Source organism: Lepidochelys kempii, chromosome 14 (genome assembly GCF_965140285.1).
Source record: "Lepidochelys kempii isolate rLepKem1 chromosome 14, rLepKem1.hap1, whole genome shotgun sequence".
NCBI lineage: Eukaryota > Metazoa > Chordata > Testudines > Cheloniidae > Lepidochelys > Lepidochelys kempii.
Window position 1 is genome coordinate 12,625,428 of NC_136393.1, and position 13,671 is coordinate 12,639,098.

Below are 13,671 nucleotides of genomic sequence, written 5' to 3' on the forward strand. Positions count from 1 at the left end.
AAGAACAAACACTCACACCACTAACACCCCTTTGTACTCCTAAACCTCTGGCAACCAACAACAAAACCCTCCAGGACCAGAAACACCTCGCTCCTATTTTTAAGTCTGAGTAAAAATTCCAAATGTGATACAGGACCTGTATAGGTCAGAGGCCAGCTTAAGTAATACAGCTGATTTCCCTCTTTTAATAGCTAGTCAAGACTGAGGAAAACTAACCATCTTTCAGTAAGTTGGCATCTAATGACTTTTACTCATATTCCATGAAGAGGAGGTGGATATAAAAGTCCAGGTAAGAATAAGAATGCTACTACTCTGGAGTTGTATAGTGACATTAATCTGAAGATTCTAAAGCACTTTACAACTGGTAGGCAAACAATTCCCTCCACGTCACATATGGGGAAACTGAGGCACGGGGGAGATTAAGTGAGTGGACCAAGGTCACCGAGTTTCTCTAGTTTCCCTTGAAAAAGCTGCCGTAGCAGTGAAACCCTCATGCAATCACACAGCCCAGGGCTTGACCTATGCTGGCCAAACCATGCAGATGATATCCTTAGTGGTGGAAAAAAGTCTGGATATGGTGTAACCTCCACAATGATGTTTTACCTTTTACATATTAGGAAATCAAGCAGCAAACATTCATATGTGTGACAGCAAACAATTCTTTGGGTAGCATATATAACTGGTAAAGGCTCTTTTCAGTAGTACTTTTCTTCCTTTCACCCCATAATGTATCTGCACATCTCTTGCTTTCTGTAACAGAGTGGCCATGCTCCTTCATTGCTTACAGTATTTGTAGCATGCATTATGAAGGTCATTTGTTCACTTTCAGACATATTTGGGTTACTCCTGTTTTGATCTTAATTATTTTGTTCAAAAACAAAACAAAAAAACACCACAGAAAAACCTCATTTCCTTTTTTAATTTTAGTTGGAGAAAGACAACAGCTCCATCTCACCAACGGAAGTTTAGTTTATTTATGTGTATGCTATATATCACAGCTTCCTTTAAGTTGAACTCAGGTGGTATTCATGCAAGAGTTCTGAAGGAACTCAAATGTGAAATTGCAGAACTATTAACTGTAGTTTGTAACCTATCATTTAAATCCACTTATGTACCAAATGACTGGAGGATAGCTAATGTGATGCCAATTTTTAAAAAGAGTTCCAGAAGCGATCCTGGCAATTACAGGCCGAAAACCCTGACTTCAGTCCCAGGCAAACTGGCTGAAACTATAGTAAAGAACAAAAATTGTCAGACACACAGATTAACATAATTTGTTGGGGAAGAGTCAACATGGTTTTTGTAAAGGGAAATCATGCCTCACCAATCTACTAGAATTCTTTGAGGGGATCAACAAGCCGGTGGACAAGGGGGATCCAATGGATATAGTGTACTTAGATTTTCAGAAAGCCTTTGACAAGACCCCTCAGCAAAGGCTCTTAAGCAACATAAGCAGTCACGGGATAAGAGGGAAGGTCCTCTCATGGATTGGAAACTGGTTAAAAGATAGGAAACAAAGGGTAGGAATAAAGGGTAAGTTCTCGGAATGGAGAGAGGTAAATAGTGGTGTCCCCTAGGGGTCTGTACTGGGACCAGTCGTATTCAACATATTCATAAATGATCTGGAAAAAGGGGTAAACAGTGAGGTGGCAAAATTTGCAGATACAAAAGTACTGAAGATAGTTAAGTCCCAGGAAGACTGCGAAGAGCTACAAAAGGATCTCTCAAAACTGGGTGACTGGGCAACAAAATGGCAGATGAAATTCAATGCTGATAAATGCAAAGTAATACACACTGGAAAACATAATCCCAACTATACATATAAAATGAGGGGGTCTAAATTAGCTGTTAGCACTCAAGAAAGATCTTGGAGTCATTGTGGGTAGTTCTCTGAAATTATCCACTCAATGTGCAGTGACAGTCAAAAAAGTGAACAGAATGTTGGGAATCATTAAGAAAGGGATAGATAATAAGACAGAAAATAGCATATTGCCTCTATATAAATCCATGTTACTCCCACATCTTGAATACTGTGTGCAGATGTGGTCACCCCATCTCAAAAAAAGATATATTGGAATTGGACAAGGTTCAGAAAAGGGCAACAATAATTATTAGGGGTATGGAACGGCTTTTGTATGAGGAGAAACTAAAACGACTGGGACTTTTCAGCTTGGAAAAAAGAGACAATTAAGGGGGGAATATGATTGAGGTCTATAAAATCATGGCGGGTGTGGAGAAAGTAAATAAGGAAGTGTTTATTTACTCCTTCTTATAACAGAAGAACTTGGGGTCACCAAATGAAATTAATAGGCAGCAGATTTAAAACAAACAAAAGGAAGTATTTCTTCACACAAAGCAGTCAACCTGTGGAACACTTTGCCAGAGGATGTTGTGAAGGCCAACACTATAACAGGGCTAAAAAAAGAACTAGATAAATTCATGGAGGAGAGGTCCATCAAAGGCTATTAGCCAGGATGGGTAGGGATGGTGTCCCTAGCCTCTGTTTGTTGGAAGCTGGGAATGGACGACGGGGAACGGATCACTTGATGATTACCTGTTCTGTTCATTCCCTCTGGGACATCCGGCATTGGCCACTGTTGGGAGAAAGGATACTGGGCTAGATGGACCTTTGGTCTGACACAATATGGCCATTCTTATGTTATCCAATGGGCTTTGGATCATGGTCTTAATCTCCTAAATGTCATATGTATTTTACAACATTTGGAAATAACAGCAGCTGAGATACTATGTAGTTTAAAGAGAAGAAATGACAGAGTCCTCACCTACCTCCTTTATATTTGTGGCTGTAAATAGCGTAAACTTGATTGGTAGGTCTGAGTGTGGAGAATCGGTTTTACAGATAATATCATGAAAGAAAGCACAAGCATGCCTTCACCATCAGTGATATTACTGCTACTCAAGATTACAGGTGCAACCAAGGCTATTACTGGGTGTATAAGAGCTTCCTGGAGTAGATAAAATAACATGTCAGGCAAACAATGTAACCCATAGTGGAGAGGGGTTAAGCGTAGGAACTGATAAGTGTTTTGTAACGAAATATCTAGAACATGAAGTAATGCATATAAGTCATTGGTAAGACAACTGCTACCGCATTCTGTTCATGACATAGTAGGTGCTAGAAAATAAGGGTGTGGTTTATGGCTGTTATCTTACAAATTTAATTTTTAATTTTTTGCTTAAGGGTCTGTAGCACCTCTTAGGCAAAGATCTCAATGTGTTTTACAAGCATGAACTGAGCCCCACAAAATCCTGTGTGGTGGATATGTTCTTCATTATACAGTTGAGGAAACTGAGGCTAAGAGAGGTTAAGACCTGGATCCACAAAGTGATTTAGGGATTATAACCTTGAGGCACTTAGGAAATCACCGGAACTCAGTGGGACCCACAAAGTCTGAGTTAGGCACTTACGCTCCGTAGACAATGAATGAGAAGAGAGAGAAACCTAAGAACGTGATCCACAGAAGCCAGTGTGCTAGGCTGGGAACTGTCTAAACTAGCCAGTGGGAGATGCCAACAAGAAGAGTGTGTCTTAAGCCTCTCCCCTCCCACAGAGTTAGGCGCTTAAGTCCAGGCTGCAGGGAGGTTCCGAGGTCCGGTGGTGATTCACTCCTGGGAGCTCCTCTCCTGGACTCAGAGCACTTGGGCCCCTGTGACGTTTCACTCCATATTCTTTATGAAAATATGCTTATTATATGAGTATGACATAACAGATGTCCTTTATTCAAGGTGGGTCTTGTAAGAGATCATTGGAAAGGTTATGATTTACTAAATGTGATTATCCAATTTGTATGCCTGCATCATTTCTGTATCTGAAGTCAGGAATATTGACTAGGTATCTGTATTTCAACTATGCTACTTCGGGTGACACCCACTGCTAACACTTCAGGTACAACCATGGAAAAGCCAGACAGGGCTGATGACCTATCAGCGAGGACAATGGACTGTGAAAAGGCTTGGCCTTCCTGTGGACCTACTGCCACTGACTCATAGATGCTCTGATACTGTAGAATCAAGTGGTTTTGCCACCTGATACTAAACATTACCTGGGACTTCTTGTAACTTTGCAGTGGAAGAGGAGGGGGGGTCAAGTTTGGGAAACAGGATTCCCAACTTATGTAAATCCTATTTAAGGGTGGAGAGGAAGGAAAATGGGACTCCTCCTCTCCATGGCTGGTCTGCCCAAGAAGAAAGACTGCTAAAGCCACTGGAAGGGAAGGCCCTGCAAGTGAGTTAGATGGAGAAGCGTCTCTTTCTCCCTGGTTTGTGGATCACACTGGGACGTACATGTAAGATAAGCATGTGGATGCCTAAAGTGAAGCAACAGTACGTGTGCCCAGAGGCAGAAACAGGGGTGAGTAGGAAACTTACCCTGAAAATTTAGGTGCTAAGTGAATTTAGGCACCTACAGGTATGTCAGCAGCCAAGCAAGGGTTTTGTGGATCACAGTGAAGTCTAAAACTGAAATTTAGGCTATGTCTACACAGCACTTTTATCGGTAAAACTTTTGTCAGTCAGGGGTATGAAAAGAACACTCCTGACTGACAAAAGTTTTACTGATGAAAAGCACCAGTGTGGACAGCACTTTGTCAGTGGGAGATGTTCTCCCGCTGACAAAGCTACCCCGCTCGTTGTGGGTGATTTTAGTTTGTTGGCAGGAAAGCTCTCTCCTGGTGACAAAGAGCAGCAACACTGCATACCTTACTGCGGCTAAGGTGCGCAGTGTAGACATAACCTCAGCTGCCTAACGCAGAGATGTAGGTGTCTAAGTACCTCTGGGGATTAGGGCCTAAGGGCTCGTCTACACTAGAAGCACTACATCTGGTGAAGACACTCTATGACGATAGTGGAGAGCTCACCCGTTGGCATACCAAATCCATCGCTGCAAGAGCTGGTAGCTACATTTGATGGGAAAAGCTCTTCCACCGACAGAGCACTGTCCACACCAGCACTTAGGTCGGAATAAGTTACGGCGCTCAGGTGGGTGGTTTATTCACAACCCTGAGCACCATAAGTTATATTGAAGTGAGTGGTAGTGTTGACCTAGCCTAAATGACTTGACCAAGGAGACACAGTGGCTCAATGGCAGAGATGGGTCTAAAACCCAAGAGTAAAGACTTAAGTCCTCTTATCTTCACCCTGCTGCCTCCCAGTTATATGGTTCTGTTTCATTGTATTTGCAAGTCACCTTCAGCCATTATGGGCTTTTTTTCAAAACTTTATTTCTAGTCTCTCATTTTCTCTTGGTTTGTTATACATTTATTAGGTGTTTACTAATGGAATAAGATGAGAGTGAGGAGAGAAAGAAAGAAAGCACATGTAAAATCATAGTGCTAAAGTCTCCAAGCATTGGTATGTCCTCAAGATTGCCATAGTATTTGAAAATCTGATCTTCAGGAACGCAATATTATATATCAATATGCTACAAAGAAAAGGGTTCAAGGTAAATTAAAATCTCCCTCTGCCATAACATGAGCATGTCTGCTCAATGAAACAATTTTAGAGAGAGAGAGAGAGAGAGAGAGAGAGAGAGAGAGAGTGTGTGTTTAGGAAAGGGGAGGAGAGAATCATTTTTCATAGAAGCATAAAGATTTTAAGCAATTCCATAGATTCAACTGGCTAATTGGTAGGGATAGGGAAACAAGTTCAAATGAGGAAAAACTGACCTGACCTGCTCCCAAAACATAAATAAACCCCAAACTGAATGCTCATTGACATATGAGAAAATACACTTCCCTTTCACCCCATTTATTCATCTCTGCATTGCTCTGCTTCAACTTAAATCAGAAGCAGAAATACCAAAATACTTTCTTAGTCTTTTTGACCCAGCCAGTACCTGGGTGGATCAGAAATCTAACAAAGCCTATTCTCATGAAATTTCCAGCCCAGTTATTGTAGATGGCCGACAAAAAAATCCTAGGTCCAAACACCCCTAAACCCCAAGGCAATTTCAGAATCTGAATTCAGACCTGAAACCAAATTTCATAACTGGCATATTGTGACGAGTTGGCCCCTCATCCAGGTTGCCACCTGATGAGCTAGTGTCCCACTGGTTTTGCCTGTTTCACCAGCCTCAGTTTTTTCACCCTGTCTTAGCTGTGCCAGGCCCTCAAGCCTTCCTTGGCACACACACACAGGTAGGGACAACCTGTAGGAGTAGAGCTCTTTGCATACTGTCTGGTGGGCATTTCCCAGATGAAAACACAGTTGTAATGGTTACATAGTTAATATTCCTAACTCCAGATACAGAAATGATAATGCATACAAGTTGGATAAACACAATCAGCAAATCATAACCTTTCCAACAATATCTCAGATGACCCATCTTGCATAAAACATATCTTAGTTATGCCATATTCATATCAATATATTTCTATAAAGACTATGGAGTGTAACGTTAGATATAGCTATTATGGAACAAACCAAACCCACTACAGGCTTAAAATGAAGCTAGAGGGGGTTGAAATTTAGGTGCAGGTCTCAGTATTCCAGCTGGGCCTCGTGTCCACCACTTTTTAGTCCCAAAGAGATCTGGGAAAATATGGTTGTTTCAGATAAGCAGCCAAAGAGAATTGAAGCTCCAAATGAGAACTGAACGAGTAACACACATGGTTTTTAAACTGTTGATCAGCCTCTCGGAAAGTAAAAACTCTGCACTTACTAAGGCAATGTTTTCCCAGCATTACACATAACGCTAAATAAAAACTTCAGCATTCAGAGATTTTAAACATATATAAATATTTTTAATGCAAAAATTAATATTTCATGTGGGTAATTCCAGTTACTCAGTTCGTTCATACCTGGATATCATTCACTAGAATTTTAAACAAATAAATTCCCCTCTTCAAATGAAGCTTTATGGCCTTGGCTAGCGTTATTGCAAAGAAAGCAAAGATGACGCAATATAGCAATCACGCAGTACCTTCACTCTCATTTAAATAAATCTGATCTGTGAAACACACTTTAAAAACCCACAGTATCTCTCTATTCTGCATGTTCTCTTCGTGATGAATGCTTTTGTTTGGTGAGCAGAGTCCTTGACTAATAAAATGTTAAGTGCTAAAGGGGTGAGGGAAAGGAGGATGTAGATGTTGATCTGTGAAAACAATTAACTATACAGAGATGCTAATAATTTGTTTTTAGTACTCCTTTTCTTTTTATAATACCACGAGACCTTTGCTCACAAAGGGGCCAGTCCTGCAAAATGCACAGTACCTCTTAGAGGTGCTGAATACCTCCCATTCCTGTTAATTTCAATGAGAGAGGAGAGAATGCAGCACCACTCAGGATTATGCTCAAAGCATTATATGCATGTTGCATAATATCTATACAGAGCGTGTACACCTGAATTACAAAGCACAAGGAAGACATAGGTTAGAAACTTTCCACATACTGAAGTCGAGTGCTGGAGGAAGGAGGCTGCTCAGTGATGTTTTCAATTTGTTTCCGATGAGCCTTTTTAGGGCAAATTTAAGCTACTGTTTTGCAAGTCTCACCCACTATTAGTGCTTTTCCCCTCAATTTTTAAAATTGTTTAGCCATGCATATGAGTTTTTACCAGAAAACAGAAAATTCAATCCCCAAAAGCCATTCCAAACTGTCTGTTGATTAGCTAGATACTTGCCTTGCTATCACAAACACATTAAGTTTGTTGTGTTACCTGTCAGCTCTAACAATAGGTTTCAGAGTAGCAGCCCTGTTAGTATTCACAAAAAGAACAGGAGTACTTGTGGCACCTTAGAGACTAAAAGTTATTTGAGCATAAGCTTTCGTGAGCTACAGCTCACTTCATCGGATGCATTCAGTGGAAAATACAGCCAGTGAGGAGATTTATATACATAGAGAACATGAAACAATGGGTGTTACCATACACACTGTAACCAGAATGATCACTTAAGGTGAGCTATTACCAGCAGGAGAGCGGGGGGGGGGAGAGAAGGTACCAAGGACACCTTTTGTAGTGATAATCAAGGTGGGCCATTTCCAGCAGTTGACAAGAACATGAGAGGAACAGTGGGGGGAGGGGAGAATAAACATGGGGAAATAGGTTTCAGAGTAACAGCCGTGTTAGTCTGTATTCGCAAAAAGAAAAGGAGTACTTGTGGCACCTTAGAGACTAACCAATTTATTTGAGCATAAGCTTTCGTGAGCTACAGCTCACTTATGAGCTGTAGCTCACGAAAGCTTATGCTCAAATAAATTGGTTAGTCTCTAAGGTGCCACAAATACTCCTTTTCTTCATGGGGAAATAGTTTTACTTTGTATAATGACCCATCCACTCCCAGTCTTTATTCAAGCCTAATGTAATGGTGTCCAGTTTGCAAATGAATTAAAATTCAGCAGTCTGTCGTTGGAGTCTGGTTTTGAAGTTTTTTTTGTTGAAGAATTGCCACTTTTAGGTCTGTAATCGAGTGACCAAAGACATTGAAGTGTTCTCTGACTGGTTTTTGAATGTTATAATTCTTGACATCTGATTTGTGTCCATTTATTCTTTTACTTAGAGACTGTCCAGTTTGACCAATGTACATGGCAGAGGGGCATTGCTGGCACATGATGGCATATATCACATTGGTAGATGTGCAGGTGAACGAGCCTCTGATAGTGTGGCTGATGTGATTAGGCCCTATGATGGTGTCCCCTGAACAGATATGTGGACACAGTTGGCAATGGGCTTTGTTGCAAGGATAGGTTCCTGGGTTAGTGGTTCTGTTGTGTGGTTGCTGTGAGTATTCGCTTCAGGTTGGGGGGCTGTCTTTAAGCAAGGCCTGTCTCCCAAGATCTGTGAAAGTGATGGGTCATCCTTCAGGATAGGTGGTAGATCCTTGATGATGCACTGTAGAGGTTTTAGTTGGGGGCTGAAGGCGATGGCTAGTGGTGTTCTGTTATTTTCTCTGTTGGGCCTGTCCTGTAGTACGTAACTTCTGGGTACTCTTCTGGCTCTGTCAGTCCGTTTCTTCACTTCAGCACTTCACTCTAACAATGTGAATCTTTTGAAGAAAGGGATAACAAATCTGTACATCACAGATCTTTCAGACTTCACAGTAGGATTAACTATGACACAGCTTAAGGACTCCTATAATGTAAATCTCAGTCCCCACCTATTAAACAGAATTGACGGGTACAGTCTTGGTATGTCTGAACCTCCTAAAAAGTTTTAATCTCTTTCCAAAACACCTGCCACACACACCCTTAATTCGCTCCATCCACCTGATATCAGAGCACTGGGTTTCTTGAGACAGCTTTTGCTACTGGATGGTGTGAAGCTGGCAGGCCAGATGCCAGATCTTGCCCAGGCTGCAGGCATTAGCTAAGAACTGACAGACTCATAACTGGAGACCATACCAATTCACCTGTATGTTACCCATTTTGAGCAAAACTATTAGTCTTATAAGAATGTATTTGGTGTTCAAATTCTATGAAATGTTTGTAAGTTGTTGCATACATTAGTCTCACTTGTCAGTACTCCATGCTACCAGATTTCAGAGTAACAGCCGTGTTAGTCTGTATTCGCAAAAAGAAAAGGAGCTATTACCAGCAGGATAGTGAGTTTGTGTGGGTGGTTTTTGGGAGGGGGGTGAGGGGGTGAGAGAACCTGGATTTGTGCAGGAAATGGCCCAACTTGATTATCATGCACATTGTGTAAAGAGTTGTCACTTTGGATGGGCTATCACCAGCAGGAGAGTGAATTTGTGGGGGGGGGGGGGGGTGGAGGGTGAGAAAACCTGGATTTGTGCTGGAAATGGCCCACCTGATGATCACTTTAGATAAGCTATTACCAGCTGGACAATGGGGTGGGAGGAAGTATTTTTTCATATTCTCTGTGTATATATAAAGTCTGCTGCAGTTTCCACGGCATACATCTGATGAAGTGAGCTGTAGCTCACGAAAGCTCATGCTCAAATAAATTGGTTAGTCTCCATGCTATCAGAAAATCTGTAAGTTTTGCTTTATAACTTTTGAGAATGTTTGCTCTGAACCTGTGAACCCAAACATGGGAATTGTTCCCCCCCACACACACACACACCCCCGAGCCAGAAGGACTATCAAAGTCAGATGGGCCATCAAGGAACATTGCAATACAAAGGATTGGTTAATGGCTCTGTTGCACCTTGGAAATGCTATGTGCAAGGAAGCTTATCCTGTGGACTTGGAGGCTGAATGAAGGAAATAAAACAAAAGTCACCACAAAACTGAGCAAGAAAACCCTGATCTGAAGGCCGGGTGTGAAAAAGATAGGTCAGATTCTATGATACATTCAGTTCTTGATCTCTCTGTGGTGACTGCTAAGCAGGTGGCCACTCACGGTGATGGTTTTCCTCACTGAGGAATGGACCCAAGCCAAACCCACCTCAGAAAGCCAAAGAGCTCTCACAATTTACTTTCAGAGTAACAGAGTAAATTAATAGTATCCAATTTGCAAATGAATTCCAATTCAGCAGTTTCTCGCTGGAGTCTGGATTTGAAGTTTTTTTGTTTTAAGATAGCGACCTTCATGTCTGTGATTGCGTGACCAGAGAGATTGAAGTGTGAAGTCGGAGAACACTTCAATCTCTCTGCTCACGCAATCACAGACATGAAGGTCGCTATCTTAAAACAAAAAAACTTCAAATCCAGACTCCAGCGAGAAACTGCTGAATTGGAATTCATTTGCAAATTGGATACTATTAATTTAGGCTTAAATAGAGACTGGGAGTGGCTAAGTCATTATGCAAGGTAGGCTGTTTCCTCTTGTTTTTTCCTACCCCCCCCCCCCAGATGTTCTGGTTTAACTTGGATTTAAACTTGAAGAGTGGTCAGTTTGGATGAGCTATTACCAGCAGGAGAGTGAGTTTGTGTGTGTATGGGGGTGGGGGGGATGTGAGAAAACCTGGATTTGTGCAGGAAATAGCCCAACTTGATTGTCATGCACATTGTGTAAAGAGTTGTCACTTTGGATGGGCTATCACCAGCAGGAGAGTGAATTTGTGTGGGGGGGTGGAGGGTGAGAAAACCTGGATTTGTGCTGGAAATGGCCCACCTGATTATCACTTTAGATAAGCTATTACCAGCAGGACAGTGGGGTGGGAGGAGGTATTGGTTCATATTCTCTGTGTATATATAAAGTCTGCAGCAGTTTCCACGATATGCATCTGATGAAGTGAGCTGTAGCTCACGAAAGCTTATGCTCTAATAAATTGGTTAGTCTCTAAAGGTGCCACAAGTACTCCTTTTCAATTTACTTTCAGTCACTACTGACCTGAGCTGCAGTCAAACTGGTGATGAAGGGATGAAAGGTTATCATATTTACAGCATTCTTTTTTTTACAGATGCATAAAAAAGTCAAATTTTTGCCTCTCTCTCTCTCTATATATATATATATATACACACACACACAAAAATAGGGATAATTTCATAAAACTTTAAAAAAATACTTTTTCAATGTTCAACTTTCAACAGAAAAATAATCAGTTTGTTTGTTCCATTAACTTTTTTTCCTCTTCAATTTCTTAGGTTTTTTTGTGTATTTTGTATTTTCTGAATGTGATTTTTGATTTCTGTGTATAACTTCTGAGACATCTTGATTTTCAAAGGGTGGGTGCTCAGCACTCTCTGAAAATCTGGCTTCTTTATGGTGTCCCAAGATGGATTCTTAAAAACTGAGTGTGATGGGGGCTCCGTGCGCCGTGCTGGGCCGGGACACCCCTGTTGGCCCAGTTCGGGGGTGGTGCACCCCGTCACCCAGTTGTCAGGATTTCCTGCTAATTCAGGGAGTTGCAGCAAGGTGGGCTCCAGTGCCCTGGCAAGGCCACACAAACAAACAGTCCATAGCCCCTGAGCCTCCGGGCTGGGACCAACAACCACAATTGGAGTTCTGGCCCCCTGGATGGGGCAGAACAATTATGAGTCTGTATCCCCTGGGCAGGGCAGAACAAACAAGCAGTCTAAGCTCCTAAGTCTCCTTGCTGGGGCAGGCAGTAGCAATTGGGGAATCGGCCCCTTGGGCAGAACAAAACAGCAGTCAGTCTGTAGCCTATGTGCGGGGCAGAACAGACAAACAGTCTATGGCCTCTAAGCCTCTGGGCTAGGATGTAGAGCAGACTGTTGCCAGGCCTGGTGGCCTGTGGGGTGTGGTAGGGGAACGCAGCCCTGCCCTTTCCATTGGGTTCTAACCCAGGGCCTAATGAAGCCAGTGAACTCCCCATTAGGGGTTCAGGCATCGGCTTCTACTACCTTCCTTGGATCACTTCCTACCACAAGTTGTGTCCTGGGCATCTCCTCAGCTGGCACCAGCGGCTTGACTTCCCCATCAGTTTCTGCAGTCAGCGAGTCGTCCACAGCATAGTCCTAGTCCTCAGGCTCTACTGGCTGGAGCATCGCCAACACCTCTACAGGAACCTGCAGTACACGTCCTTTCTCCTCCGCAGCCAGCCCCAGCTGAGCTGGGCTGTTACCTTTTATCTGGCTCTCACCTGGAGCATGCGCAGCAGGGGAAAGGAGGCGTGGCCTCCTGGGCCCACAGTGATTGGTCCATCCCCTTGGGCCAGTGCAGGGTTGGTACACCCCATCGCACGGAGGTATCCAAAATCATTCATCACTTAAAGCCTTTGGGTCAGGTGTCCATACTCATACATATGAAGTTGTCTATATTCTGTCTTTGATATCAACCATCATGTGTTGACTCATTTGTGAGCCTGCTCTTTGCTTTGAGTCCACCTCATATTATCAAAGCCTCACTAGATCAGGAACACTGGATGGGATGCCCCTTCAGTTTTATTTTATCAGCATTTATTTTCCAGCTGAATTTAATTACCATTAGTTAAATCACACTATGAAGGTGCTAGTCACAACTGGATAGTTAAAGCTGAAATGGATTTTAAATTCCTGTTTTTCTCTACCGCTCAGTTGATTTTTCCATGTGAAATTGAAATTGTACAGTGCTAATTTTTATGCCCTTTGAATATTCTGTGGCTTTTTTGTTTGGTTTCTTTTCTAAATTTTTTTAATACAAAGTTTCTGAAATCTGTCTGTGGTTGAAATTTGTCCATGACAATCCAACCTTTTTTGGTTGACTGATGTCTTTTGACCCACTTGGAGACTGACTGGATTGCAGGATCCCACTCCAAAGAGAAGTGAAGACGGGGGCCTGTCAATTGAAAGAATGTACACATACAGGACTGGGAAAGAGTCCAAAAAAGGGCAACCTAACCATGGCCCCTGGCATATGTACTGTAAGGTAGTTTAACTTTTCATTTCCTTGTTTACGTGTTGGATATATTGTGTGTACCAACATTAACTGTTTAACAGCAAAGTTTTTTGTATTAAGTCTCTTGAGTTCTGTGTAAATGACATCTAATCCTGTTTGTGGACCCAAATTTGCCCTGACCACAAGAGACTACTGGCAACCTATCTAGGAGCAATGGGCCCTTAGCAGTCTCTGTTAAATCCACCTTTCTCCCAGACTCACAGCACACAGTGAAGCTGACAGCTCATCAGGATTTGGCACAGATCACTTAGCAGACTGCTCCTGTAGTGGAAGGCAAAAAGTACAGACTCCATTTTCATGAGATTAAAGTTTTATATGTTGAAGGGAGACTTGGGCTCCTTACTAGTGTGAAGAAATAAAAAAAAAAACATGAATTACTGTTGGAGAGCATTCTGTTCTAGAATGTTGTG